The sequence below is a fragment of the Ovis aries genome, chromosome 8 (assembly GCF_016772045.2).
Source record: "Ovis aries strain OAR_USU_Benz2616 breed Rambouillet chromosome 8, ARS-UI_Ramb_v3.0, whole genome shotgun sequence".
Lineage (NCBI taxonomy): Eukaryota > Metazoa > Chordata > Mammalia > Artiodactyla > Bovidae > Ovis > Ovis aries.
In genome coordinates, this window is record NC_056061.1 from 22,412,584 (window position 1) to 22,440,442 (window position 27,859).

General features: G+C 37.6%; 1 pseudogene; it reads left to right on the plus strand.

Moving 5' to 3' along the window:
• Window positions 1-453: 453 nt before the first annotated feature.
• LOC101105827 (ralBP1-associated Eps domain-containing protein 1-like) overlaps window positions 454-27,859 on the plus strand; it is a 58,614-nt pseudogene continuing 31,208 nt past the window's right edge.

The following is a 27,859-nucleotide window of genomic DNA, read 5'->3' on the forward strand; positions in this document are numbered from 1 at the left end:
TATGATCTGAGCCACAGTCAGCTCCTGGTTTTGTTTTGGTTGACTGTATAGAGCTTCTCTATCTTTGGCTGCAAAGAATATAATCAGTCTGATTTCAGTGTTGACCATCTCGTGATGTCCATGTGTAGAGTCTTCTCTTGTGTTGTTGGAAGAGGGTGTTTGCTATGACCAGTGCATTTTCTTGGCAAAACTCTATTAGTCTTTGCCCTGCTTCATTCCACATTCCAAGGCCAATTTGCCTGTTACTCCAGGTGTTTCTTGACTTTCTACTTTTGCATTCCAGTCCCCTATAATGAAAAGGACATCTTTTTGGGGTGTTACGTCTAAAAGGTCTTGTAGGTCTTCATAGAACTGTTCAACTTCAGCTTCTTCAGGGTTACTGGTTGGGGCATAGACTGGATTACAGTTTTATTGAATGGTTTGCTGCGCTAAGCGTGGGCAGCTGCAACCGGCATGCTAAGCATGGGCGGCTGTGACCAGTGCGCTAATTGCGGCCGAGAGGAGCTACCCACACCCAAGGTCAGGGGCAGAAGTCAGGAGGACTCCATGCCCGAAGGGCAGCGGCCAAGAGGAGTTACCCCACGGCCGAGGTCCGGGGCAGCAGCTAGAGTGCCAGGCTGCGACGGCAGAGGAACAGCCGAGAGGAGCTATCCTGTGTCTGAGGCCAGGGGTGGCGGCAAAGAGGAGCAACCCCAAGTAAAAGGAGTGGTGGGTGCATGGTCACAGGAGGGCCTAGAGGAGCTATCCCACGTTGAAGGTCAGGAAGGGTGGCAGTAGGGAGATACACTTCCTCCAAGGTAAGGAGCAGCAGCTGTGCTTTGCTGGAGCAGCCGTGAAGAGTTACTCCATGCCCAAGGTAAGAGTTACTCCATGCCCAAGGTAAGAGAAACCCAAGTAAGATGGTAGGTGTTGCAGTTCAGTTCAGTTTAGTCGCTCAGTTGTGTCCGACTGTTTATGCCCCCATGAATTGCAGCACACCAGGCCTCCTTGTCCATCACCAAGTCCCAGAGTTCACCCAGACTCATGTCCATTGAGTCCGTGATGCCATCCAGCCATCTCATTCTCTGTCATCCCCTTCTCCTCCTGCCCCCAATCCCTCCCCAGCATCAGGGTCTTTTCCAGTGAGTCAACTCTTCTCATGAGGTGGCCAAAGTACTGGAGTTTCAGCTTTAGCATCATTCCTTCCAAAGAAATCCCAGGGCTGATCTCCTTCAGAATGCACTGGTTGGATCTCCTTGCAGTCCAAGGGACTCTCAAGAGACATCTCCAACACCACAGTTCAAAAGCATCAATTCTTTGGTGCTCAGCCTTCTTCACAGTCCAACTCTCACATCCATACATGACCACAGGAAAAACCATAGCCTTGACTAGAGGGACCTTAGTTGGCAAAGTAATGTCTCTGCTTTTCAATATGCTATCTAGGTTGGTCATAACTTTTCTTCCAAGTAGTAAGCATCTTTTAATCTCAGGGCTGCAATCACCATCTGCAGGGATTTTGGAGCCCCCAAAAATAAAGTCTGACACTGTTTCCACTGTTTCCCCATCTATTTCCCATGGAGTGATGGGACCGGATGTCATGACAGAATGTGGTCCACTGGAGAAGGGAATGGCAAACCACTTCAGTATTCTTGCCTTGAGAATCCCATGAACAGTATGAAAAGGCAAAATAATAGGATACTGAAAGAGAACTCCCCAGGTCAGTAGGTTCCCAATATGCTACTGGAGATCAGTGGAGAAACAACTCCAGAAAGAATGAAGGGATGGAGCCAAAGCAAAAACAATACCCAGCTGTGGATGTGACTGGTGATAGAAGCGAGGTCTGATGCTGTAAAGAGCAATATTGCATAGGAACCTGGAATGTCAGGTCCATGAATCAAGGCAAATTGGAAGAGGTCAAACAAGAGATGGCAAGAGTGAACATCAACATTCTAGGAATCAGCGAACTAAAATGGACTGGAATGGCTGAATTTAACTCAGATGACCATTATATCTACTACTGCGGGCAGGAATCCCTCAGAAGAAATGGAGTAGCCATCATGGACTTAGATATAGAGCATACTTTTTTTTGCAGCTGAATGGCAAAAGAGGCCCTGATCGCAACAGGCCAGTCTTCAACCCTATATAATTACTTTACCATATTACTCAATAATCTTTTGTATTGTTCTTTGCCAACCTGGAATGTTTATTTCTCCCACTCTTACTTTTTTTCTTTGACTGATTAGGATTTATATCCCTCCAAGGTATTTTTAAAAAAACTTCCTAATTTCTCATAATCTATGACAATAACTTTAGTTTAACTAAGTTTTATTTTCTTGTTCTCCTTAAATTGAAAGAAATATATCAAGAAAATATGGAATGGAAAAAAAAAAACAACAAAATACGTTTGAGATTTGAATGCATGTGCTAAGGCACCAAAATGTAATCAATGAAACTCAATTATGTTCAATATAATTTGATGAAAATAATAATATTCTACTTCAGACTTTATTTTGGGGGGCTCCAAAATCACTGCAGATGGTGACTGCAGCCATGAAATTAAAAGACGCTTACTCCTTGGAAGAAAAGTTATGACCAACCTAGATAGCATATTCAAAAGCAGAGACATTACTTTGCCAACAAAGGTCCATCTAGTCAAGGCTATGGTTTTTCCAGTGGTCATGTATGGGTGTGAGAGTTGGACTGTGAAGAAGGCTGAGCACTGAAGAATTGATGCTTTTGAACTGTGGTGTTGGAGAAGACTCCTTGAGAGTCCCTTGGACTGCAAGGAGATCAGTCCTGGATGTTCTTTGGAAGAACTGATGCTGAAGGTGAAACTCCAGTACTTTGGGCACCTCATGCGAAGAGTTGACTCACTGGAAAAGACCCTGATGCTGGGAGGGACTGGGGGCAGGAGGAGAAGGGGACGACAGAGGATGAGATGGCTGGATGGTATCACGGACTCGATGGACATGAGTTTGAGTGAACTCCGGGAATTTGTGATGGACAGGGAGGCCTGGCGTGCTGCGATTCATGGGGTCACAAAGAGTCGGAGAAGACTGAGCAACTGAACTGAACTGAACTGAACTAAGGATTAAAGGGTAAAAATCAGATTTCCATATACAGGAGCAACCTCAGTGAAAAATACAGAAGCAGAAAAGTGCCTCTGAAACTTACAAGGTGTTAGGAAAATAGAAAGAAACTGGGTGTGACGTAATGTTTACATTGATGATGGAGGCTAGAATTTTACTTCTGAAGGAGTTTCTACAAGACTAGCAATTGCTGTATTTCAAGATACCAGGACTTGAAGTGATAACATTCCAAGATATCTGAGGGAAAAACCAGTTCTAGAAAGCAGGAACAAATGTGGCTTGATTGAAGCAGTGCTGACAAAGTTATTTTACCTGTTTTCAAGACACCAAATTGACTACAGACTTAACAGGGGGAAAATCAAGTCTGAGTACGGAAGAACACTGAAGATTTCCCATGATCACTCTGTAGAAATAGATTTTAATGAGGCAAATTAATTTTCCATCTGATAGATCCCTGATGCTTTTTTTTAACTCAATGATTGATATATATATATATGTATATAGATATATAAACAATGTAAGATTAAAATGTTTATTCTGTTTTTCTGTAACTCAGATTATCTCATTAGCTTGGGGGACTCTGACAATTAGATGTAAAAGTTTTTGCACATTCTCATTTATAACATTTTGGCATGTCCTATTTTGCATTTTATTATTTTATGCCTATATTTTCCCATTTAAGGTAGAATTTCTCAAACTTCTTTGGTAAATAAAAATGCTTATAATCTTAAACATTAGAAGTATGTTTAAAGTTAAATGATAGTAAGAGTAATGATTATTTAATATCAATCAGAGGGCCGAGAAACTTCCCTGGTGGCACTAGTGGTAAAGAACCTGCCTGCCGATGCAGGAGATGTAAGAGACCCTGGTTTGATCCCTGGGTTGGGAAGATGCCCTGGAGAAGGAAATGGCAACCCACTCCAGTATTCATCCCTAGAGAATTACATGGACAGAGGAGTCTGGTGGGCCACAGTCCATAGGTTCTCAAAGAGTCAGACGTGAGTGAAGTGACTTATAACACACAGAGGTGAGATATTATTTAGAACCTTACAGTAAAGTTATCTGTACTAAGTTTATGATATCCAGGTTGAAATGTAGCTCAGGTGTCCTGTCCAGTCAAGGTTATCTTTCTAAAATAAGAAAATTAGAAACTTATGGCACATGATCACTAGCTGATAATAGTGATGATGAGTTTCATAGGTCCGTCAGATAGTTCTATGTATTGAGATTGACAATAAGCTCAGAAACCAAGAAGAGATTTTTAACGTGGAAAACCAGTGGAAACTAAGTGGGTAAGAATCTCAAAGGTAAAAACTGTAAGTTTTCATATTTGACTTAGGTGAGAGGAGTCAGTCTCGATTCACTTAGCTGTGTAAACTTTTCTTTCTAATGTATCACTTGTATGTGGTGTTGAATATTCTGAAGAGTAGAATATCATTCATTAATTTCTCTGACAGTGAAAATTTCACCAAATATAGGGGAGAAAACTTGATGTCTCAGCAATTTGCACTATAATTGGGTCTTTAAAGATACTCTTTTCCTATTCTCAACTTTAAAAATCAAAAATCATAATTTTCTTTCATACTTTTAGAGATACTGAGATATTACTTAGAAAAAAGTAACTTAAAATTTTATAAACTATTTTCTTGACATTATTGAGGTCATACATAAATATTTTAAAGTCTATTCCTTATTTCAAAAGCTCATGCAAGTATCTTTCCCTGACAGCTTGTGCTGTACCCTCAGAGGAAGTAAACTCTGTGCTTGATGCCATTTGTCTGTATTGCACAAGGCAACAGTGTGTCCTTGGTGACCACAGTTTGATTAAACTGCTAGTATTTACTGTATTATTTAATATTTAATTAAAGTTCCAAATCATGTTGTTGACTAGCTTCTATTTTCTCTGAATAAAGCCATGTAAGTATCCCAATATTGTAAAATATGTTCCATTCCTTGTTGAACTCATCTATATTACTTTTTTTTCAGTTTGAATTGAAAGTGAAAGCAGTCATAAAAAACACTTTTTTTTTCCTGAAGAAAATCTTTTTGGTAACAAATGGATACTACATTTGTATATAGTATGTGTATATAGGTGTGTGTGTCTTTGTGTGTGATGCTGTTGTTGAGGAAAATTCTGTAATACTATTTACTAGACGAACTAGGAGTCAACAAGGCAGAGATGTCAAAGAAGGACTTTCCTACGTAGGTATAGAATCAGGGATGTGTGCAGAAGCAGCAACTACTTTGAGAAGTGGAAAATCTTTCATTGTGACTAGAATACAATATCACTACAGGTGAGTGTCAAAGAAAAACCAGACATGAATGATAGATAAGGTGGTAAAAGTAGATTTGATTCAGGAACATTACTGTAGAGGAAAAGAGACCTCATTGTAGAACTGAACTAATTTGGTGTATAAGAAAAAACAAGGATTTATAGCTAAGGAGTGTGGTTGTGGGGGACTAAAAAAAAAAAAAATCTCTGCCAATGCTACCATGTTAGGAAGACTATTTTAGTGAAAAAAGTAAAAATTAAAAAAAGTTCCTCAGTTCATTTCTGTCACTCAGTCATGTCTGACTTGCAACCCCATGGACTTCAGCACAACAGGCTTTCCTGTCCATCACCAACTCCCAGAGCCTTTTCAAATTCACGTCCATCACATTGGTGATGCTGTCCAACCATCTCATTCTCTGTCATCCCTTTCTCCTCCTGCTTTCAATCTTTCTCAGCTTAAGGGTCTTTTCAAATGAGTCAGTTCTTCGCATCAGGTGGCCTAAGTATTGGAGTTTCAGCTTCAGCATCAGTCCTTCCAGTGAATATTCAGGAATTTCCTTTAGGATGGACTGGTTGGATCTCCTTGCAGTCCAAGGGACTCTCAAGAGTCTTCTCCAGCACCACAGTGCAAAAGGACCAATTCTTCAGCACTCAGTTTTCCTTATAGTCTAACTCTCACATCCATACATGGCTACTGGAAAAACCATAGCTTTGACTAGATGGAGCTTTGTTGGTCAAGTAATGTCTCTGCTTCTTAATATGCTGTCTAGGTTGGATATAATTTTTCTTCCAAAGAGCAAGCGTCTTTTAATTTCATGGCTGCAGTCATCATCCGCAATGACTCTGGAGCCCAAGAAAATAAAGTCTGCCACTGTTTCCATTGTTTCTCCATCTATTTGCCATGAAGTGATGGGGCGGATGCCATGATCTTCGTTTTCTGAATGTTGAGCTTTAAGCCAACTTTTTCACTCTCCTCTTTCACTTTCATCAAGAGGCTCTTTAGTTCCTCTTCTCTTTCTGCCATAAGGGTGGTGTCATCTGCATATATGACGCTCTTGATCTTTCTCCCGGCAATCCTGATTCCAGCTTGTGGTTCATCCAGCCCGGCATTTCACATGATCTACTCTGCATATATATTAAATAGGCAGGTTAGGTTGACAATGTATATCCTTGACCTATTCCTTTCCCTATTTGGAACCAGTCTGTTGTTCCATGTCTAGTTCTGACTGTTGCTCCTTGACCTGCATACAGATTTCTCAAGAGGCAAGTCAGGTGGTCTGGTATTCCCATCTCTTTCAGAATTTTCAAGTTTGTTGTGATCCACATAATCAAAGGCTTTGGCATAGTCAATAAAGCAAAAGTAGATGTTTTCCTGGTACTCTCTTGTTTTTTTAGTAATCCAACATATGTTGGCAATTTAATCTCTTGTTCCTGTTCCTTTTCTAAATCCAGCTTGAACATCTGGAAGCTCACTGTTCATGTACTGTTGAAGCCTGGCTTGGAGAATTTTGAGCATTATTTTGCTAGCGTGTGAGATGAGTGCAATTGTGTGGTAGTTTGAACATTCTTTGGCATTGCCTTTCTTTGGGATTGGAATGAAAATTGACCTTTTCCAATCCAATGGCCACTGCTGAGTTTTCCAGATTTGCTGGCATATTGAGTGCCACACTTTCATAGCATCATCTTTCAGGATTTGAAATAGCTCAACTAGAATTCCATCACCTCTAATAGCTTTGTTTGCACTGATGCTTCCTAAGGCCCGCTTGACTTTGCATTCCAGGATGTCTGCTCTAGGTGAGTGATCACACCATCGTGATTATCTGGGTCATGAAGATCTTTTTTCTATAGTTCTTGTGTGTATTCTTGCCACCTCTTCTTAATATCTTCTGCTTCTGTTAGGTGCATACCGTTTCTGTCCTTTATTGTGCTCATCTTTGCATGAAATGTTCCCTTGGTATCTCTAATTTTCTTGAAGAGATCTCTAGTCTTTCCCATTCTATTGTTTTCCTCTAATTCTTTGCATTGATCACTCAGGAAGACTTTCTTAACTCTCCTTGCTATTCTTTGGAAGTCTGCATTCAAATGGGTATATCTTTCCTTTTCTCCTTTGCCTTTAGCATCTCTTCTTTCTCAGCTATGTAAGGCCTCCTCAGACAACCATTTTGCCCTTTTGTATTTCTTTTTCTTGGGGATGATCTTAATCACTGCCTTCTGTACAATGTCATGAACCTCCGCTCATAGTTCTTCAGGCACTCTGTCTATCAGATCTAATCCCTTCAATCTATTTGTCAATTCCACTGTATAATAGTAAGGGATTTGATTTAGGTGGTACTTCAATGGTGTAGAGGTTTTCCCTACTTTCCTCAATTTAAGTCTGAATTTGGCAATAAGGAGTTCATGGTCTGTGCCACAGTCAGCTCCCAGTCTTGTTTTTGCTGACTCTGTAGAGTTTCTCCATCCTTGGCTGCAAAAAATACAATCAATCTGATTTTGGTATTGACCATCTGGTGATGTCCATGTGTAGAGTCTTATCTTGTGTTGTCAGAAGAGAGTGTTTGCTATGACCAGTGTCTTCTCTTGGCAAAACTCTGTTAGCCTTTTACCTGCTTCATTTTGTACTCTGAGGCCAAATTTTCCTGTTACTCCGGGTAGCTCTTAACTTCCTTCTTTTGCATCCAGTCCCCTATAATGAAAAGGACATCTTTTTTGGGTATTATTTCTAGAAGGTCTTGTAGGTCTTCATAGAGTGGTTCAACTTCAGCTTCTTCAGCATTACTGGTCGGGGTATAGACTTGGATTACTGTGATATTGAATTGTAGCTCCTAGGTAAATTATTAACTCAAACTTTTTAATGAATTAAGTTATTTTCAAGAAAATCTTGAGTTATTGCTGAGTTGAAGTGCATCCATATATCCTCATACCATGCTCCCCATAATCTACAGAGGCTTGAGAACCCATGAGGTGTCTTTTGAATTAAATCTCAGGGTTCACTGGCTGTGATTATAATAACCTATGCAGGGAGTTAATTGTTTTATTTTATTATAATTACATTATATTATATAACATTTATCAATGCATACCAAAGCGTATCCTTCATATCATTTATTTACATTCTTTTTGTTTTGATGAGAATATTTTATGATCTACTCAGCCACTTTCAGATATGCAATACTTTGTTGTTAACTATAGTCAGTATGCTGTACACACCAATACTAGAACTTGCTAATCTTATAACTGGTAGTTTGTACCTTTTGACCCCCTTCATTCATGTCTTCTCTTCTCAGTTCCCACCTCTGGCAGCTTCTGATCTGTTCTCTGTTTCTCTGAGTTCAGGTTTTCAGGTTGTATACATAAGTGAGATCATGTGTTACTTGTCTTTCTTTTTTTTAATATAAATTAATTTATTTTAATTGGAGGTTAATTATTTTACAATATTGTACTGGTTTTGGCATACATCAACATGAATCTGCCACGGGTATACATGTGTTCCCCATCCTGAACCCCCCTCCCTCCTCCCTCCCCGTACCATCTCTCTGGGTCATCTCAGTGTACCAGCCCCAAGCATCCAGTATCCTGAATCGAACCTGGACTGGCGATTCACTTCATATATGATATTATACATGTTTCAATGCCATTCTCCCAAATCATCCCACCCTCACCCTCTCCCACAGAGTCCAAAAGACTGTTGTATACATCTGTGTCTCTTTTGCTATCTCGCATACAGGGTTATTGTTACCATCTTTCTAAATTCCTGTCTGACATTTCATTTAGCATAATGCCCTCAAGGTCCTCTACCATCCCAGGTGCAGGATTTCCTTCTTTCTTACCACTGAATGACATTTCTTTGTTATGCATGGCACCATTTCTTTCTTTCTTTTTAAAATTTTTTTGGTAAGATATTTTTGATGTAGACCTTTTTTTTTTTTTTTGGTCTTTATTGAATTTGTAACAATATTGTTGCTGTTTTATGGTTTGGTGTTTTCGCTGCATGGCATGTGGGATCATAGCTCCCTAAGGAAGGATCAAGCCTGCACTTCTTGCATTGGAAGGTGAAGCGTTAACCACCTGAAAACCAGGGACCTCCTTATGCCACATTTTCTTTAACCATTCTTCCATCAATGGACGCTTAGATTATTTCCATGTCTTGGCTATTGTAAGGAATACTCTAATGAATACAGGGATGCAGCCATCTTTTTGAGATAGTAATTTCATGGTTTTGTTTTTTTTTTTTTTGGTATATACCAAAATTAGAATTTGCTAGATCAAATGGTAGTTCTAGTTTTCATTTCTTAAGGAACCTCCATATTGTTTTCCATAGTGACTGTGCCAATTTATATTCCCATTTGAAAAAAGCAAGAGAGTTCCAGAAAAACATCTATTTCTGCTTTATTGACTATGCCAAAGCCTTTGACTGTGTGGATCACAATAAACTGTGGGAAATTCTGAAAGAGATGGAAATACCAGACCACCTGACCTGCCTCTTGAGAAATCTGTATGTAGGTCAGGAAGCAACAGTTAGAACTGGACATGGAACAACAGACTGGTTCCAAATAGGAAAAGGAGTACGTCAAGGCTGTATATTGTCACCCTGCTTATTTAACTAATACGCAGAGTACATCATGAGAAACGCTGGACTGGAAGAAACACAAGCTGGAATCAAGATTTCGGGGAGAAATATCAATAACCTCAGATATGCAGATGATACCACCCTTATGGCAGAAAGTGAAGAGGAGCTAAAAAGCCTCTTGATGAAAGTGAAAGAGGAGAGTGAAAAAGTTGGCTTAAAGCTCAACATTCAGAAAATGAAGATCATGTCATCTGGTCCCATCACGCCATGGGACATAGATGGAGAAACAGTGGAAACAGTGTCAGACTTTATTTTTGGGGCTCCAAAATCCCTGCAGATGGTGACTGCAGCCATGAAATTAAAAGACGCTTACTCCTTAGAAGAAAAGTTATGACCAACCTAGATAGTATATTCAAAAGCAGAGACATTACTTTGCCGACTAAGGTCCATCTAGTCAAGGCTATGGTTTTTCCAGTAGTCATGTGTGGATGTGAGAGTTGGACTGTGAAGAAGGCTGAGCGCTGAAGAATTGATGCTTTTGAACTGTGGTGTTGGAGAAGACTCTTGAGAGTCCCTTGGACTGCAAGGAGATCCAACCAGTCCATTCTAAAGGAGATCAGCCCTGGGATTTCTTTGGAAGGAATGATACTAAAGCTGAAGCTCCAGTACTTCGGACACCTCATGTGAAGAGTTGACTCATTGGAAAAGACTCTGATGCTGAGAGGGATTGGGGGTAGGAGGAGAAGGGGACAACAGAGGATGAGATGGCTGGATGGCATCACGGACTCGATGGACGTGAGTCTGAGTGAACTCCAGGAGTTGGTGATGGACAGGGAGGCCTGGCATGCTGCGATTCATGGGGTCGCTAAGAGTCGGACATGACTGAGCGACTGAACTGAACTGAACTGAAGAGTTCCTTTACACCATATCCTTGGAAACACTTGTCATCTCTTGTTTTTTTGATGACAATCAGTCTGCAGACATTAGGTGATATCTCATTGCAATTTTGATGTGTATTTCCCTGATGATTCATGAATTTGAGCCCATTTCATGTACCTGTTGTCAATTCGTTTGCCTTCTTTGGAAAGATGTCTACTTAGAGCCTCTGCCCATTTTAAATTGGATCCGTTGGATTTTTTTTTTTTCCCACTGAGTTGTAAGAGTTGTTCAAATATTTTGGATAGTAACATCTTATCAGATAGATGGTTTGTAAATGCTTTCTCACATTCAGTAGGTTGCCATTTCATTTTGTTGACTGTTTCCTTTGCTGTGCAGAAGCTATTTCATTTGGTGTAGACTCACTTGTTGACTTTTTTTTTTCTTTTGCTGCCTTTGCTTTTGTAAAATTAAAAAAAGAAAAAAAACACACAAAAAACAATGTCAAGACAATTACTCTCTATATTCCTGATCTTAGAGGAAAAGCTTTCAGCTTCTTTGCATTGAATATGATGCTACCTGTTGAATAAGAAATAATTCTGTGATTTACTAAAAAAGTTTTGGCTATTTTGTGTTAGAAAAGTTAAAAATGTATGCTCCTTTGCTGTATCAGTAGGCATCATGATTCCCAAAGAGAAACAAATGTTCTTCCAGAGAATTTCTAAGATTAACAATTTTGTAAGAAATTTTGGAGAATGTAGTTCTTTGTGACTTTGCTAAGTGGAAAAAATCTTTTTACCTTTTAAAGAGCACAATTTTTATATAACTGTTGTCTGATTTTTTGCTACTTATAATTTTTATACTTATCCTATCTGCTGTCATTTTTTGTATCTAGTGGACTTCCCTAGTGGCTCAGAGGGTAAAGCGCCTGTCTACAATGCGGAAGACCCAGGTTCGATCCCTGGGTCGGGAAGATCCCCCTGGAGAAGGGAATGGCAATCCACTCCAGTACTATTGCCTGGAGAATCCCTTGGAGAGAGGAGCCTGGTAGGCTACAGTCCATGGGGTCGCAAAGAGTCGGACACGACTCAGCGACTTCACTCACTCACTCAATGATGCAAAAAAACTGGGTTCTCTCCAGAAATGGCAGATATTCCATATCCACAATCCTAATATAGGCATAGATGATAGAGCAAAGTGATTTTTAACATTAACTCCAGGCAAATTTGTTTTCACTGTAAATTCAATTGTGTACAACCATAGTAGTATATTGACTTTTTATTGAATTAAAGATGCTATTAGAACATAGTTAAGTGAAAAGAAAGGAAATAAGGCTCTTAGCCTTCAGTAGATCAGAGAAGGAATAAATAATTGTGTCACAGTAAACATTTTACCCTCATCTATAAACACAAGAATAAAGAATTCTGGCATCAGTGTATAAACAGAGGTTCACCTCTATAAATTAAAGACCTAAATAATTGTCACATATTTAGTCAAAGAGATATAAGTATGAATTAGATCATGACTACAGGGCAAATTTTATATATATCTTCTCAGTGGATATGATTATGTAGATATAATGCATTCAGAAACAAAAAATCATTATTACGTTTTAAGTGCCAGGCTCTATACCACATACTTTAAGATACATTATCTCATTCTATCTGTAATGCTGATAGAAACTAGAGCAAAAATGAAAGGATTTATGTTATTTACCATTAGAACTAAGTCCAGGACTAGTCTTCTGGGGAGTGTTAAACTTTATACAGTTTTCAAAGTTTTAATAACTTCTAATATGAATCTTTTTTTCTAGTGCTGTTTTATGTCTTGAAATTGAATCCAACTAGTTTTATGAAGTCCGACTGTCAATTCACTCATTTATTCACAAAAGTAAACTAAATTTCTTTTTACAAGAATGATTTTTTTTAAATTTTATTTTGTTATTATTATTATTATTTTTTACTTTACAATATTGTATTGGTTTTGCCATACATCAACATGAATCTGCCACGGGAGTACACGTGTTCCCAATCCTGAACACCCCTGCCACCTCCCTCCCCATACCATCTCTCTGGGTCATTCCAGTGCACTAGCCTCAGGCATCCTGTATCCTGCATCGAACCTAGACTGGTGATTCGTTTCTTATATGATATTATACATGTTTCAGTGCCATTCTCCCAAGTCATCCCACCCTCTCCCTCTCCCACAGAGTCCAAAAGACAGTTCTATACATCTGTGTCTCTTTTGCTGTCTCGCATACAGGGTTATCGTTACCATCTTTCTAAATTCCATATATATGTGTTAGTATACTGTATTGGTGTTTTTCTTTCTGGCTTACTTCACTCTGTATAATCGGCTCCAGTTTCATCCATCTCATTAGAACTGATTCAAATGTATTCTTTTTAATGGCTGAGTAATACTTCATTGTGTATATGTACCACAGCTTTCTTTGAATTTTCAAAAAGAGCCAAAGATTATTGACACCTCCCTGTCAATAGAAGTTTTGTTCCATTTGGCTGCAATCTGACCATTTACATCAGCAAAACCTCCCTTTGAAAACCTAATCTACTAATTGCTATGAAGTCTGTAAAGATTTATTTATTTTCTTATTTGGTATCATAGGCTTTCTTTTCAGTGGCTGGAAGATCCTTTTAAAACCACCAGACTAAGGTATTGTTGATTTAATTTTGAAAATTTTACGGTCTGGGAAACACTAAGTGTTTGAATATTTTCCTTCATTCTACAGCATGTCTTGTAAAATTATGCACAGAGAGTGACAAAGTGGACTGTTCTGATTTATTGCCTTTTTTTTTTTAAAGAAGGATTAGGATATATAGACATAAAACTTGTTTAGTTCAAAATATCAGGAAAGGAGCAGCCTTTTCAATTACTCTTGCCAGTCTTCAATGGTAACTTTGTTTTGATTGCATCAGAAACTGCCTTCCTTGTTTTGATATTCTTCGTAGCTTCTTAAATAGATTTATTCACAGAGTAATCCTTATTTTCATCACTGTCAAATGTGTTCTCCACTTCGATGGATGCATTTAGATGGCAGAAGAATGTTTCCTTGATTACAGTTTTCACAAAAGGCATCTCTGATGTGTGTCCTCTTACTTGATTATATTCCAACTTCTCAATCGTATTCTCCTTCATTTTCTACCCAATATTTTTCAAAACTCAATTTGGATGAGAAATCTCACTCAAAAAATTGTTGGTGCTATTCAGTTTATACGCATGAGTATCACCTAAGAAACGAAAAGTGCCCACATGTTTTTTGTCAGTAATGAGCACTGACACAAATAGCCTGGCTTTAGAAACAGTAATAAAACCTTTGATTTCTTTCTTCAGTCAATCATGAGACTTTTGGATTTTCCTGCTTTCTTAAAAGTAAAATATGTATTTGCCATTTCACTGACAGAAAGTCCAAACCTCCCATTGTAGAAATTTTAGAAAACGAAATGATAAGAATCCAAATTATAATGATAATTATTAAAACAAACACACATACAGCACGTACTCTGTGCCAGACATTCTTCTAAGAGTGTCCTTAAATCACGCATGTATCGTTACTGCTCTCCCAAAATCATACAATATATAAGCTTTATCTCTGTCCATTTTACAGACGAGGAAAGACAGCAAGGCTCAGATCTGTAAATACAATGGTGATTAAGGAATTTTTTCAAAGTCGCATATCTACTAAGTATTGAAGATAAATTTAAACCTTGGCAGTCTGAGTCCAGAGTCTATATATTCTTACTGACTACACTGTAATAAAGTGTCCAACACAATGTCTAGGATATACAGCTCAGAATCAAATACAAGTGTTTGTTCTCTTACTTTCTTCCACCTTTAAGACTGTATGTGATCTTTCTTATAAAGGTGCTTTTATTTACCACTCCTAATTATCATATCCTTTAAAGTTATGCTGCAGATGACCACATTCTCCAAGTCTGAACAAAATCTTCCCTGTACCACCCATAATTTTGCTTCAAAAAATGGAAAACCAGCAAACCAGAATTTCTATTTGCAAATTCTCCAGGCTATCTGATACATCAAAATCCTGAACTGATAGCCTATGGGAAAAATAGTCAGGATTCTCCCGTGAGGGCAAAGAAAATGGTGACTGAAAGAAAACAGTTTGAATCTTTGGTGAGATAGGAGAAATGTGCAAAGCTTGGAAAACTTTTCTCAAATGCATCTTTTGTGAAAAGGAGCAGTGATTATCAAATAACATTTCAATCTGGTATAGTCTTTCTCAGGAAAGGATTATGAGGATATGGGATTGGGGAGAACTTGAATTTAGCTGTGTAAACTTTAACATATATTTAACTGCCTTTGATTTTCATTATTTCCATTCGTCCGTTGAGCAAGTGATTCTTCAGTGCTACCAGGCATTGGAGTAGGTATCGAGATAGTATAACAACTAATGTAGGACTACTGATTAGGGTATAGGATATTGAGGAAGGCATATAAATAAATGTAAATAGATAATACAATTATAATGGGATAAAGGCCATAGCAGGTGCTGTGCTTGTGAGAGAATGGACATCCCACTTATTACCTTTATGATAAAGGGGAGGTAGCAAGCAGGGGTGAGAAGTAAATGTTTCAAGGAGAAAGAACACCTTAGGCAAAGGCCCTGAGTCTAGGAAGTTTCTAAAATGTATGACTTGTCAAACCTTTAGCTTCTGACTGATGTGCTTCAATTTCTTTTTTCCAATGGTTTAAACAATATGTCTCCAAGAAAACTTCCAAATTTAGAAAATTACTGCCAAACTACTCTCCCCATTCAAGCTCACACTCTTACTTATAGCTGTCTTTCCATATCAAGATGCTATCCTCAGGATGGCTGTACTTGTTAGCACTCAGTATTTCAACACGTGCTACCATATTCCCCCTTCCCATCTATAATTTGGCATGAGGTTTAAAGCCATTATTTATCATGTTAGTGTTATAATTAGCTGAAAATGATTGAAGCACATTTTTAAATGTCCTTCAAAAAATAGACTGAAGCTTGCCAGGGTCACAATTGACAAAATATGTGGTGATAAAAGAGACAGTTGGATTGTACTTGGCAATACACTGTCTTTCATTTTCTAAGAAATGGTATGAGATGATACTCTGCTATTTCTGCAAAACTCAAATGCCATGTGTAATTTATGCTAGTGATTAGAAATGTAGACAGTCTCTTTCCTGTCTTTTAAACCTGGTCATAGACTACCTTGGATTTAATATCAGAGTCTGTATTGAGTCAGATGGAATTTTACTGCCTGGCATTTGGCCTCCAATTCTTGAAGTTGTGAACACTTGAACATGAGCTTTCTTAAGGATGGAAAAAAAATATTTCTGAACTCTTTAAAATGTTCATAACTTATCTACCTAATACAATTTTGTTATAATTGCCTTTTAAACCATCAATTGATTTTTTTTTAAAGTGTACTTTCCTATCCATACATCATCCTCTTATTCCTGAAGTTAACTGTTCCTAAAAGAGGTCTGCACTTTCTGAAAAGTAAATAGAATTAGAGAAATTAACAAAGATCCCAGGCCATGCCACTTATTATTTCTAGAGCTGGAATTCAAATTTTGACATTGCCCCTTCAAAACACTTGCTCTTCAGAGTGCAGTGAATAACCAGACAAAATCACAATATAGCACTTTCATCATATATATGATGAACAGACCAGACTGAGTTCAACAGAGCTCAACAAATTAGAAAGGATAGGAAATTCTACTTTTTATTTCTCAACGAAGTGGCACCTTCTGCATCTCATCAGACCTACTTATAAATCATAGAGTCCCCATATGAGCTGTAATAAAATTAGATGAGGAAGAATCTTGTTGAAGTGGAATAACAAGAACACCAGATGTGAAGCAACTGGAGAGATGAATGAATGAACACCTTATTAGTCACACAACTCTAGATTTGTCAAGAAAGTTTTTTGTTTTTTTTTTTTTAAATCAAGCAGATTCTCCAACATCTTGCTCTTGTACTCAAACAAAAATGCTGATACTTGCAAAACCCAAAAACCAGGTCCTGTTTTTGTTAGTGTTTGGTGGGGAAAAAGGCAAGGTCAGTAAGATATGCTGAAGTGTAGCTGAAAGTATCAGCATTTATTAAACTTTGCCATGTTTGAGGACACATTCAAAAACTCGTGCAGACACAGGTCCACGCTAATGGTCATCACATTAGTTCTGCTGCTGTTTCCTTCCATTTATTTTTTAAAATGATTTGTATTTAATTTGCCTTTGATGCTGCAAAAGTAGAAGGGTATTTAATGCCTGCACATTGTTGGACTCTGAGATCTTAATAATGTTCCCTGTAAGAGAGTTATTAATAAAACCTAGAAGACAAGGTCTTGGAAGTAGTCACCTCTAGATTTTAACCCCAGATCTAGAAGTAGTAAGATACAAAGATCAACAGGTAAAACAAGAATTAACTCTAGGAGTAAGTTAAAGATCCAAGTTGCTTTGTTAAGTTTACAGTAGGCTTCAAACCCCACAAAATCCAGTAATGCAGGATGCAGCCCACAAAGCTTTGGGAACGCATGTAAGAATTAAAGATTTTAAAATTAAAAAAAAAATAAAAATAAATAAAAAATAAAAGTAAAAAAAAAAAAAAAAAGCAAGGTGGAGGCAAGAGCCTTCTTGAGATAGACTTATCTCTGGGTGCCTGAGAAGTGGTAACAGAAAGAGATCATATTTTTAAATAATTCATGGTTCTAACGGAGAAGGGAGACCAGCTGTCAAACAAGATGACCACCCTGACCTATCTCCTTTTTTGCAGAAATACCTTCATAATAGCTTAGGGAAACCTACCTTATTTAAACAAAGGGAAAAACAATCGTCACTGAACTCTAAACTAAGACATTGGACTAAAAAGATGAAAATAAAATGAACAATATCTCAATAGCTAAATAAAACACTCCAGAAAAAAATTGTTTATGAGGAAGGTCATAAATTCAACCTAATATTTTAAAATTAGCTATATGAATTTCAGAAGTCACACATATGAAAGCTCAGAAATGATTTGGATAGATGTAGAAGAATACAAATCAAGAAATAGGGGACTTAAGGGAAAAAAATTAATGAAATAGAACAAACTTCAAAAACTAACACTAAATGGTAACCTAAAGCAAATATTCATCAAATAAATCATAGGGGAGGAGATAAAATACCATTAAGGATGGTTTGGGAAAAAAAGTAACATATATAAAAAATATGCAAAGAGACGCAATGTATACCTAGTGGAGTTTCTGAAAAGGTAATGCAAAGCAATAAAATGTAATAAAGAGTTAAAACTATAATTCCAGAAACTCTCTTAAAAGAAGAAAGTTTGAATTGCATGTCACTAAGGTATACCCTCTACCTTGGTAATTCTATTCAGAGTTCAAAACTGAGACCCTTCCTAAAATAACTATTGCACTTTAAATATTAGAAAAAGTAATTATTTGGGAACTTGGAAGAAGCATCACTTAAAAGGGAAAATAAAAACAGCATCAGACTTGATTGTAATCCTTTATTACACTAAAATGTGAACTTGAGACCATAGGACAATATTTTTAAGATATGCAAGGAAAGAAAATTATGAGTCAAGTATTTTATACGCTGACAAACTGTTCTTCAAGAATGAAGAAAATATTTATGAATTTTTAAAAACTGGAGAAGTGTTGTTCAAGTGATTCTCTCTGGAGAAATCTAGTAGAAAACAAATTTCTGGTAACCTTAATAAAACTTGAGATGAGCATTGGGTATATTTATGCTGTGTGCTATGCCATAATAAATCGCTTCAGTCATGTCCGACTCTTTGCGACCCTATGTTCCAAAGCCTGCCAGCCTCTGTCCATAGGGTTCCAGACAAGAATATTGGAGTGGGTTGCCAGGTCTTCTTCCAGGGGATCTTTCCAATCCAGGGATCAAGCCCTCATCTCTTACAATCTGCTGCATTGGAAGGCAGGTTCTTTTTACCACTGGGACAGCAGGCTGCCATCTATGGAGTCGCACAGTGTCAGACACAACTGAAGCGACTTAGCAGCAGCAGCAGCAGCTACCTGAGAAGCCCGTATTCATGAACTAAAACTAAACTATAAGAATGAAAAATAGAAACTAGAATGTGTTATCTTTTCTTTAAAAATAGACTAAAATAACGGAGATATTTCTGGTAAATAAAATTGGAGAGTGGAAGAGAAGATGGAGGTGGGGGGTGGGGAGAAGAAATGCTACTTACAGGAAGATTGCAATATATACCATCTAAAGAAGGGTGGATGGACTTCCCTGGTGGCACAGTGGATAAGAATCCAGCTGCCAATGCGGGGGACATGGGTTCGATCCCCAGTCCAGGAGGATTCCACATGCCATCGAGCAGCTAAGCCTGTGTGCCACGACTACTGAGCTCACATGCTGCAAATACTGAAACCCAGGAGCCTAGAGCCTGTGCTCCACAACAAGAGAGGCCACCGCAATGAGAAGCCCATGCACGTAACTAGAGAGGAGCCCCAGCTCTCCGCAGCCTGAGGAAGCTCACAGGCAGCATCGAAGACACTGTGCAGCCAAGAAGTTTAACTATTTAACTATTAACTATTTTTTTTTAAGAAGAGTTGATTTTGGAGTTTATATGAGGCTATTAGCATCAAAATACAACTTAGAAAAATGCAAACTACTCATAATAAAGTAGTTATTTTCTTGAAAAAAAAAAAAACAACCGAAATTAAAAAGTAAAGAAGAAAAATCAACTACATTTGCCCCTTGAACAGCATAGGTTTGAACTGCTCAGGTTCACTTATACATTAATTTTTTTCATTAAACATATCAGCACTGTTTGCAGTAGGTTGAATCTGTGAATGCAGAACTGTGGATATGAAGGACTGACTATGAAATTATATTGAGATTGTCCACTGCAAGGGGTGGGTCTCCCTAAACTCTGCTTTGTTTAAGGGTCAACAGTAACTTGAAAGTAGATTAGGTATTAGATAATTTTAAGGCACATTTTAAATTTTGTTAAGTGTGATAAAGATATTGGGTTATTTAAGAAAAATTATCTATGGTTTTGAGATGCATTACAGGATTATTTATGGCTGAGTTGACATGGTATAGACATTTTGCTTTGAAATACTCCAGTAAAACAATTTTGAAAATATTTTAAAAATATGAATGGAGGATAAAGTATGGGAAAATACACCTTTCATCTAGCTTAAAAAACTATCATTTTGCCTAACATGCTTTAGTTTCTACCCACTTTTATAAAATGATCCTATGAAAGATTTAAAACATACCAAAAAAGTTACAATTAATACTCAAATCTAATGCTTTATTTGTATATTTAGATATTTTCCTAATACTTTAAATTGCCTCATAGGAATTTAAAAATGATCTAGATAATCTTAGAATCATTTTGAAGTGTTTATTTATAGATTATTTGTTAAATATACTAAAATAGATAAGAAAGGCAGTTTTAGGAACATTTTCTTTCAGGAATGCTTACTAGGCTGAGGAAACCAAGGAAGGTCCCTTTATCATCTTTTCCTGAATCATTTTAAATGAGGCCATCTGAAACATTTGAAATAAAATGTGAAGAAATCACCATGGGCAAAGTGGTGTATTCTGAAAAGGGTATTATCTAGCACTAAACTTCCATGATTTTATTATGCTTCTTGAAGCTTAGAAAATTGTCCTTTGTTCTCACATCACTACATTGAAATGCCAGAAGGTTTGCTTCTCAGCAAGAAGACTCATGGAAACAGTCTACGAATTGTGGAAATGAACACCTTGCTGAGGCACCAAACGATCGATCGAAGTGGTTCATTAATCATGTTTGAGTTTTGTGACTTAGGAAACACTCTCTTTCCTTTATTTTCCTTATCAGCTCTGTATTTTGGGGGATTGTTAATGCCTTAAGTATGTAAAATTTCATAATTTAATTTTAAAGACAATGAAATGATGTTATTGATTGCCTTGGGGCATTTTTAGTTTGTAATGTAATTATTTAACATTTTGACATCATTTGCGCTTCCCTGGTGTCTCAGAAGGTAATGAATCCGCCTGTAATGTGGGAGACGTGGGTTCGGTCCCTGGGTTGGGAATATCCCCTGGAGAAGGAAATGGCAACCGACTCCACTGTTCTTGCCTGGAGAATCCCATGGACCGAGGAACCTGGCAGGCTACAGTCCACAGGGTCGCAGAGAGTTGGACACGACTGAGCGACTGTCACTTCACGCGACATATCTGGAGGGCTATTTTGTTCATATAATCATTACACCATCAGGCTGTTTCCACTCTTGAATCATATGGTGATATTCTGGATTGTTTTAAGAAAAACTCACTGATAGCATAATACTGCAAGTGACTTGAGGAGAAAAGATGCCTTACTGTAACTTTTCATCCTTTACAAGAATAATACTTTTGGGAAATGAGTTTTAATAGTAGTAGAATGTAATAGCTGACATATATTGAGGTTTTATTATTAGTCCCACCTAGTAGTAAAAAATTTACATACGGGATCTCATGTAATAGTCACAGAAGTCCTATAAACTAAGTACTATTATCACTCTTTCCACTTCATGTAGCACCTGGAATATTATTGTTAGTTAAAGTTTGGGAATACATGAATGAATACATTGATGTGTGGGAGAACTCACATTTAGAAAGTTTCTGGAAAATAGTTTATCTTTTCTAAATAACTTCTTTTATCGACTACATTAGAAGCTTACGTTCCTAGGATGAGAATAAAATAATACATGTCCTTGTTGGGCTTCCCGGGTGGGGCTAGTGATAAAGAACCTGCCTGCCAAAGCAGGAGACCAGAAGATGTAAGAGAGAGATGTAAATTTGATCCCTGGGTTAGGAAGATCCTGTGAAGGGGGACCAGTCAACCCACTCCAGTATTCTTGTCTGGAGACTCCCCACGGACAGAGGAACCTGGCGGGCTACAGTCCATGGGGTCGCAAAGAGTCAGACACAACTGAAGCGACTTAGCACGCATGCATGCCCATGTCCCTGTTGTTCATTCTATGCTTTTAAATATAAAATCACAACTGAGTTGAATAACAGATGACCTTCCCTATTTTGATAACTTGTGAAAAGTTGTATGGTAAAATAATCAACTGTGGCTTTGTTTTTGTAACTTTATTTTTAAAATTGTGATATTCTGGTTGTGTAGGGTGATGACAAGATGACCTGTTCTGTGTTTGCTTACATATTCTCTTTTCCTTTCTTTGTGGAGTTTTGGATTCAAATCCCTAATTATTCTTAAGTTGATAAGCAGAAATCTTTCGGTAGAAGCAATATAACTTTGATCTGAAATTGAATCTCCCTTGGAATTTTGTGATAAAATTGATCCAGCCTACTTAAGTTAGGTGGATAACGCCTCTCTGCCTTGGAGGCCTCTTACTCAGGTTTATCATTTCTGTCAATGTTATTCCAGTTTGTGGAACTGACTCATTGTGCGGCAGATGTAAGGTTTAAATTCCTTTCCAAGTACTACGGAACAATGTTAGTGTTTAGGTCATATTACTTTCTTTTCCTAGTTACAAAAGCATCTACTCACTGTGAAAACTTAAAGTTACAAAATGTCATATTACTAAAATTAAAATCACTAGTACATCTGTGCACCTGCATCCTGTCTTCTTTCTTTGTGTGTGCACGTGTGTGTTTATGTGTGTGTGAGATTGCATTTATATGTACACTGTACCTGCTTTTACGTTTTTCCTTTTAACATCATGAACATTTTCTGTTGTCGTATTATTCTCCAGCATGATATTTAATGTTTGTGCTGTATTATGGGATTAAATTGCTAAGAATGTATAATCCGGTTTAATATTGTTGGATACTTAAAGTTTTTTCACCATTTTACTAATTTAACACTCTGATGAACATCCTTACATATAAATTTCCATGCCTAATTGTATTTCTTTATTAGAAATAATTTTCTGGGTCAAAATATGAGAATGGCATTTAGGCTTTTGTAAAACCATCTTTAAATGTACAACTTTTCCAATGGAGAATAATTAATATTATACTTCTTTACAAATATTTTCTATGCATTTCAGATGTTTGGACTCATGTTCATATTGGTTCTTTGAATTCCAACTTTTCTAAGGGAAATGGTTTGTCCTTTGTTTTACACTTTTAACTCCATTATTTATAGAGTAATTCTCTATGGAGATAACTACCTCCATTTTCCAGGTTATCTTGTAACTTGATGAAAATTGCCATTCTTCCATCTCTGCTGTCTTACTCCATTTATCTACCGGAACTTTTCTGTTACTAGACAGGATGTCTAACATTATTCCAAGCAAATAACTCTTATTCAGCTATTTTTTATATTAAACTGAAAATAAGACCTGAACTTACTAATATAAGCATCTTTTTGTATTATGTATTTTTTGCTTTGTAGTCAATTATTTTTTTTTACATTTTTTTAAGGAAAAAACAATATGACATAACTAGAATCTCTGTTTCTATAAGCTTCATATTGAAGAATACTTCCAACAAAGCTGTTGTAGTATAACTCCCCAGGCTAGAACTTCATACACACAGTCACAGCAACCTGTTTACTCACTGCATCTTATGCTTTGAATGCCACTGATGTATATTAACTAATTTATAGACACTAACTTGCTTAGTATAATTAAGTATTTGATCAACATGCTCTAGGCTAAGTTACCCCAGCAACAAATTTCACAAGGTGATTCACAATGATTAAACAGATTTAGCCAATGTTTTGCAGAGGTCTTATTATGGTTTGGGTACTAAATCAATAAATAATAACATTCCATAAGAGAAAGCCTCAGGTCAGATGGGTTCACTGGTAAATTCTACTATAATCTCTTTCAGAAGGTAGAAGCAAAGTGAATACTGTTTGATGCATTCATGAGGCCAGCATTACCTTAATACTGAAACCAGACAAAGACATTATAGGAAATGAAAACTTCAGACATATCTCTCGTGAATATATTCAATAACCCTCAAAAATAGAAGCAAATGGAATCTAACAATGTTTAGATATACTTATATACAATGGAAAGTAGGATTTATCCCAGATATTCAAGGATTGTTCAGTAATTGAAAATTAATTGATCATAATCCACTGCATCAACAAGCCAGGAAAGAAAAATCACATGATCTGAGCAATAGATACAGAAAAGGAATCTGACAAAACACAACAACGATCCATGACAAAAACTCTAAGCAAACGAAGAACAGATGGGAACTTCCTCAACTTGATAACAAACACCTACAAAAAACCTACATCAAATGCCATACTTAATTAATGTATGTTAACTATTAATAGAAGCTTCCCACTAAGATCAGGATTAAAGGAAGGATGTCTCTCTTAATCACAGATTTTCACCCAGCATTCTGGAAGTCCTAGCTAATGCAAAAAGACATCATAAGACATTATTATAAAGTCCCCCACATCAAGACAGTGTCAGTTCAGTCACTCAGTCATGTCCAACTCTTTGAGACCCCATGGACTACAGCACACCAGGCTTCCCTGTCCATCACCAACTCCCAGAGCTTGCTCAAACTCATGTCCATTGAGTCAGTGATGCCATCCAACCATCTAATCCTCTGTTGTCCCCTTCTCCTCCTGCTTTCAATCTTTCCCAGCATCAGGGTATTTTCCAATGAGTCAGCTCTTTTCCAATGAGTCAAGACAGTGTAGTATTGGCAAAGAATAGACAGATCAATAAAATGGAACAAAAAGTCCAGAAACAGACCTATATAAATATAGTCAACTGATTTTGACATAGGAGCAAAGGCAACACAATTAATAAAAAATGGCCTTTTCAACAAATGATGCTAGAACAATACTGGACATTCTTGTGTACACATGCACACCCACACACAAATGAATCTAGGTACAAGACATTGACGCTCTTCACTAATGTTAGCTCAAATAGTTCATAGTGGTAAATGGAAAGCACAAAACTATAAAACCACTAGAAGATAATCTAGGAGAAAAACTAGATGCCCTTGGACACAGTAATGGCTTTTATCTCTTTTTCAACTCTTCTTAATATTTTTCTTTTCCATTATAGTTCATACCACCATTGGCCTTAGAGCAACTGTGAAAAACAGTGTTGTTATGAAACCTGCCCCCATCTTGAGAAAATAGATTTGCATACACTGTCAGAAAAAAACTGAAAGTGAAAATACTCTTTGGTATATGTTGGCACTGACTCATTGATCTTGTTTCAGGTTAAACTAAAGGAATTCTGGATTGGAAAATATCTATACCTGTATCTATATCTTCATGTATTACACATAAAATATGTAATACCGTAAAGAATCCCTATACCGTAAAGATCCCTATTACTCTGAAAGCCCATAAGAGAGAGACATAGCATGCTCTGTAGACTGAGGAAGTAAATCAAAGAAGTCTTTCCTGAAGAAGTTCTGGTTGATAGGGACTGATAGGAATTAACTGAGAAAATGTGAATGCACTCTGCTCCCCATGCCAACTTAATCAGGCCACTTTGTTCCTCCACTTTACCAAGAAATGGGGTACATTTTCTCTAATACCAAAGTAGAGAGAATGGTCTATTACACTAAATGCATGCATAGTGGGGCTTTCCTGGTGGCTCACTGGTAAAGAATCCACCTGCAATAAAGAAGCTGCAGGAGATACAGTTTCAATCCCTGGGTTGGGAGAATCCCCTGGAGGAGAGCATGGCAACCCACTCTAGTATTTTTGCCTGGAGAATCCCATGGACAGAAGAGCCTGACAGGCTGTAGTCTATAAGGTTACACAGAGTTGGACAGACTGTAGCATCTTAGAATGCAGGCACAGGCATAGTAAACCTACACAGTTGGAAACCTCCAGATCCATCCTCTGGGTGTCTATCATAATGCTTACAGCCAGATTTCTATATCCCAATAGGAAAGGTAGAAGATTTCCACCTGGAGAAACATTTTAGCTTCCAGATATCAGTATTTACTGGGTACCTGAATAAGATAATCTGGTGCTCACTTCATGTCCTATGGTGAAGTCCAGCATTTATGAAAATGAGGAAATTGTTTAACCTTTACAAATGATTGGCTATTACAATGAGGGTTCCCAGATGGCAGGGGATTGGTTAAAAGTGATTATCTTATACCGCTTTTATGAAGATGATTCAAAGTTTCCTTTATGATTATCATAAGCATTCATAAGAAAAAAGTTCAGTTTTCCTTATATTTATGAAATAAGATTATGGGGCTTAAATGGTTTTATCTGCTCAGAGAATTTTCAAGTATTTAATTTTAACAGTGTTTTAGTATTAAATATGAATGGACACCAAGGACCAGCAGACATTTGAGGAAATCCTCTAATATAAAATGCAGGATTTAACCTCCTTCATAGGGAAAAAATATATATACCTCAGGGAAAACAGGTGATACTAGAAAGAGAAGAAAATATCAATAAATCTGTAATTAATATTTTCAGAGAGATAAAATTTTATTTTATATATATGTAAGAATTATATATCAAAATGAATAATTAGGAAACATTTTTAAAGCTCTTGGAATTAAAAACAACATAGAAATTAAAAATGGTACATTGCTGAGTTGAAGAAGTGGAATAAAAGACAAATAAATGGAGAATAAGTTTAAAAGTATAAGACAATTAGAGGATCTGTCAGGTCCAAATGATACTAATGAGTTCTACAATAAATGTAAAAATTGTTGCTGTTCAGTCGCATAGTCATGTTCAATTCTTTGTGACCCTATGGACTGCAGCATGGGCTTCCCATGTGGTGCTAGTGGTAAAGAACCCACCTCCCCATGCAGGAGACTTAAGAGACACAGGTTCGATCCCTGTATCTAGAAGATCCCCTGGAGGAGGATTGGCAACTCACTGCAGTAGTCTTGCCTGGAGAATCCCCATGGACAGAGGAGCCTGGCAGGCTACAGTCCACAGGGGCCCAGAGAGTTGGCCACGACTGAAGCAACTAAGCACGGCAGGGACTGCAGCAGGCCAGGCTTCTCTGACCCTCGCTGTCTCCCAAAGTTTGCTCAAACTCATGTCCATTGACTCGGTGATGCCATCCAATCATCTCATCCTTTGTTGCCCCCTTCTCCTCCTGTCCTCAATCTTTCCCAGCATCAGGGGCTTTTCCAGTGAGTTGGCTCTTCGCATCAGATGGCCAAAATATTGGAGCTTCAGCATCAACGTCCATCCTTCCACTGAATATTCAGAGTTGATTTCCTTTAGGATTGACTGGTTTGATCTCCTTGCAGTCCAAGGAACTCTCAAGTGTCTTCTCCAGCACCACAATTTGAAAACATCAGTTCTTCCATGCTCAGCTTTCTTTATGATCCAACAAAGAAATTATAAAAGAAAATGCCTAGAAATCAATCATATCAATTCTTAGATTAAAAAGAATGACTCAGTGCAATGAAGAAAGCTCATTTTGAAATCTCAGAGCACTGGAAATGTTGGAACATTGGTGGATCTCAGTTTTTCCAGAATAGATAAATTATTTATAACAGACCAGTCACAGGCCACAGTCATGCTTCTATTATTACAGGAAATCTGGAAGGTAAAAGGTCATGGAGCAATGCTAACAGAATTCTGGTGGAAAATAATTTTCAACCCATCTCTGAAAGTGAAAGTGAAGTTGCTCAGTCATGTCCGACTCTTTGCGACCACAGGGACTGTAGCCTACCAGGCTCCTCAGTCCATGGGATTTTCCAGGAAAGAATACTGGAGGGGGTTGCCATTTCCTTCTCCAAGGGATCTTTCCCAGCCAGGGATTGAAACCAGGTCTCCTGCATTGTAGGCAGATGCTTTAGTGTCTGAGCCACCAGGGAAGGCCATCTCTACACCTAGCCAGATTTCTACTCAAGAGTAAACAAAGAATAAAGATATTTGAAAGCATACATGAATTTAAAACGTTAAAACTTCCTATATGTGCTTTCTTAGAAAGCTGATGAGAAAATGTTCCATCCTTATTAAGGTGTAAACCAGGCATGAGGAAGACAGGTATCCACAAAACAGGGAATTCAGCATAAGGGAGATTTCAACAGGAGAGAGAGGTAAACGGAATTCCAAGGAGGATAGTGAAGGGAATTCCAAATAGAACAGCTGTGTAG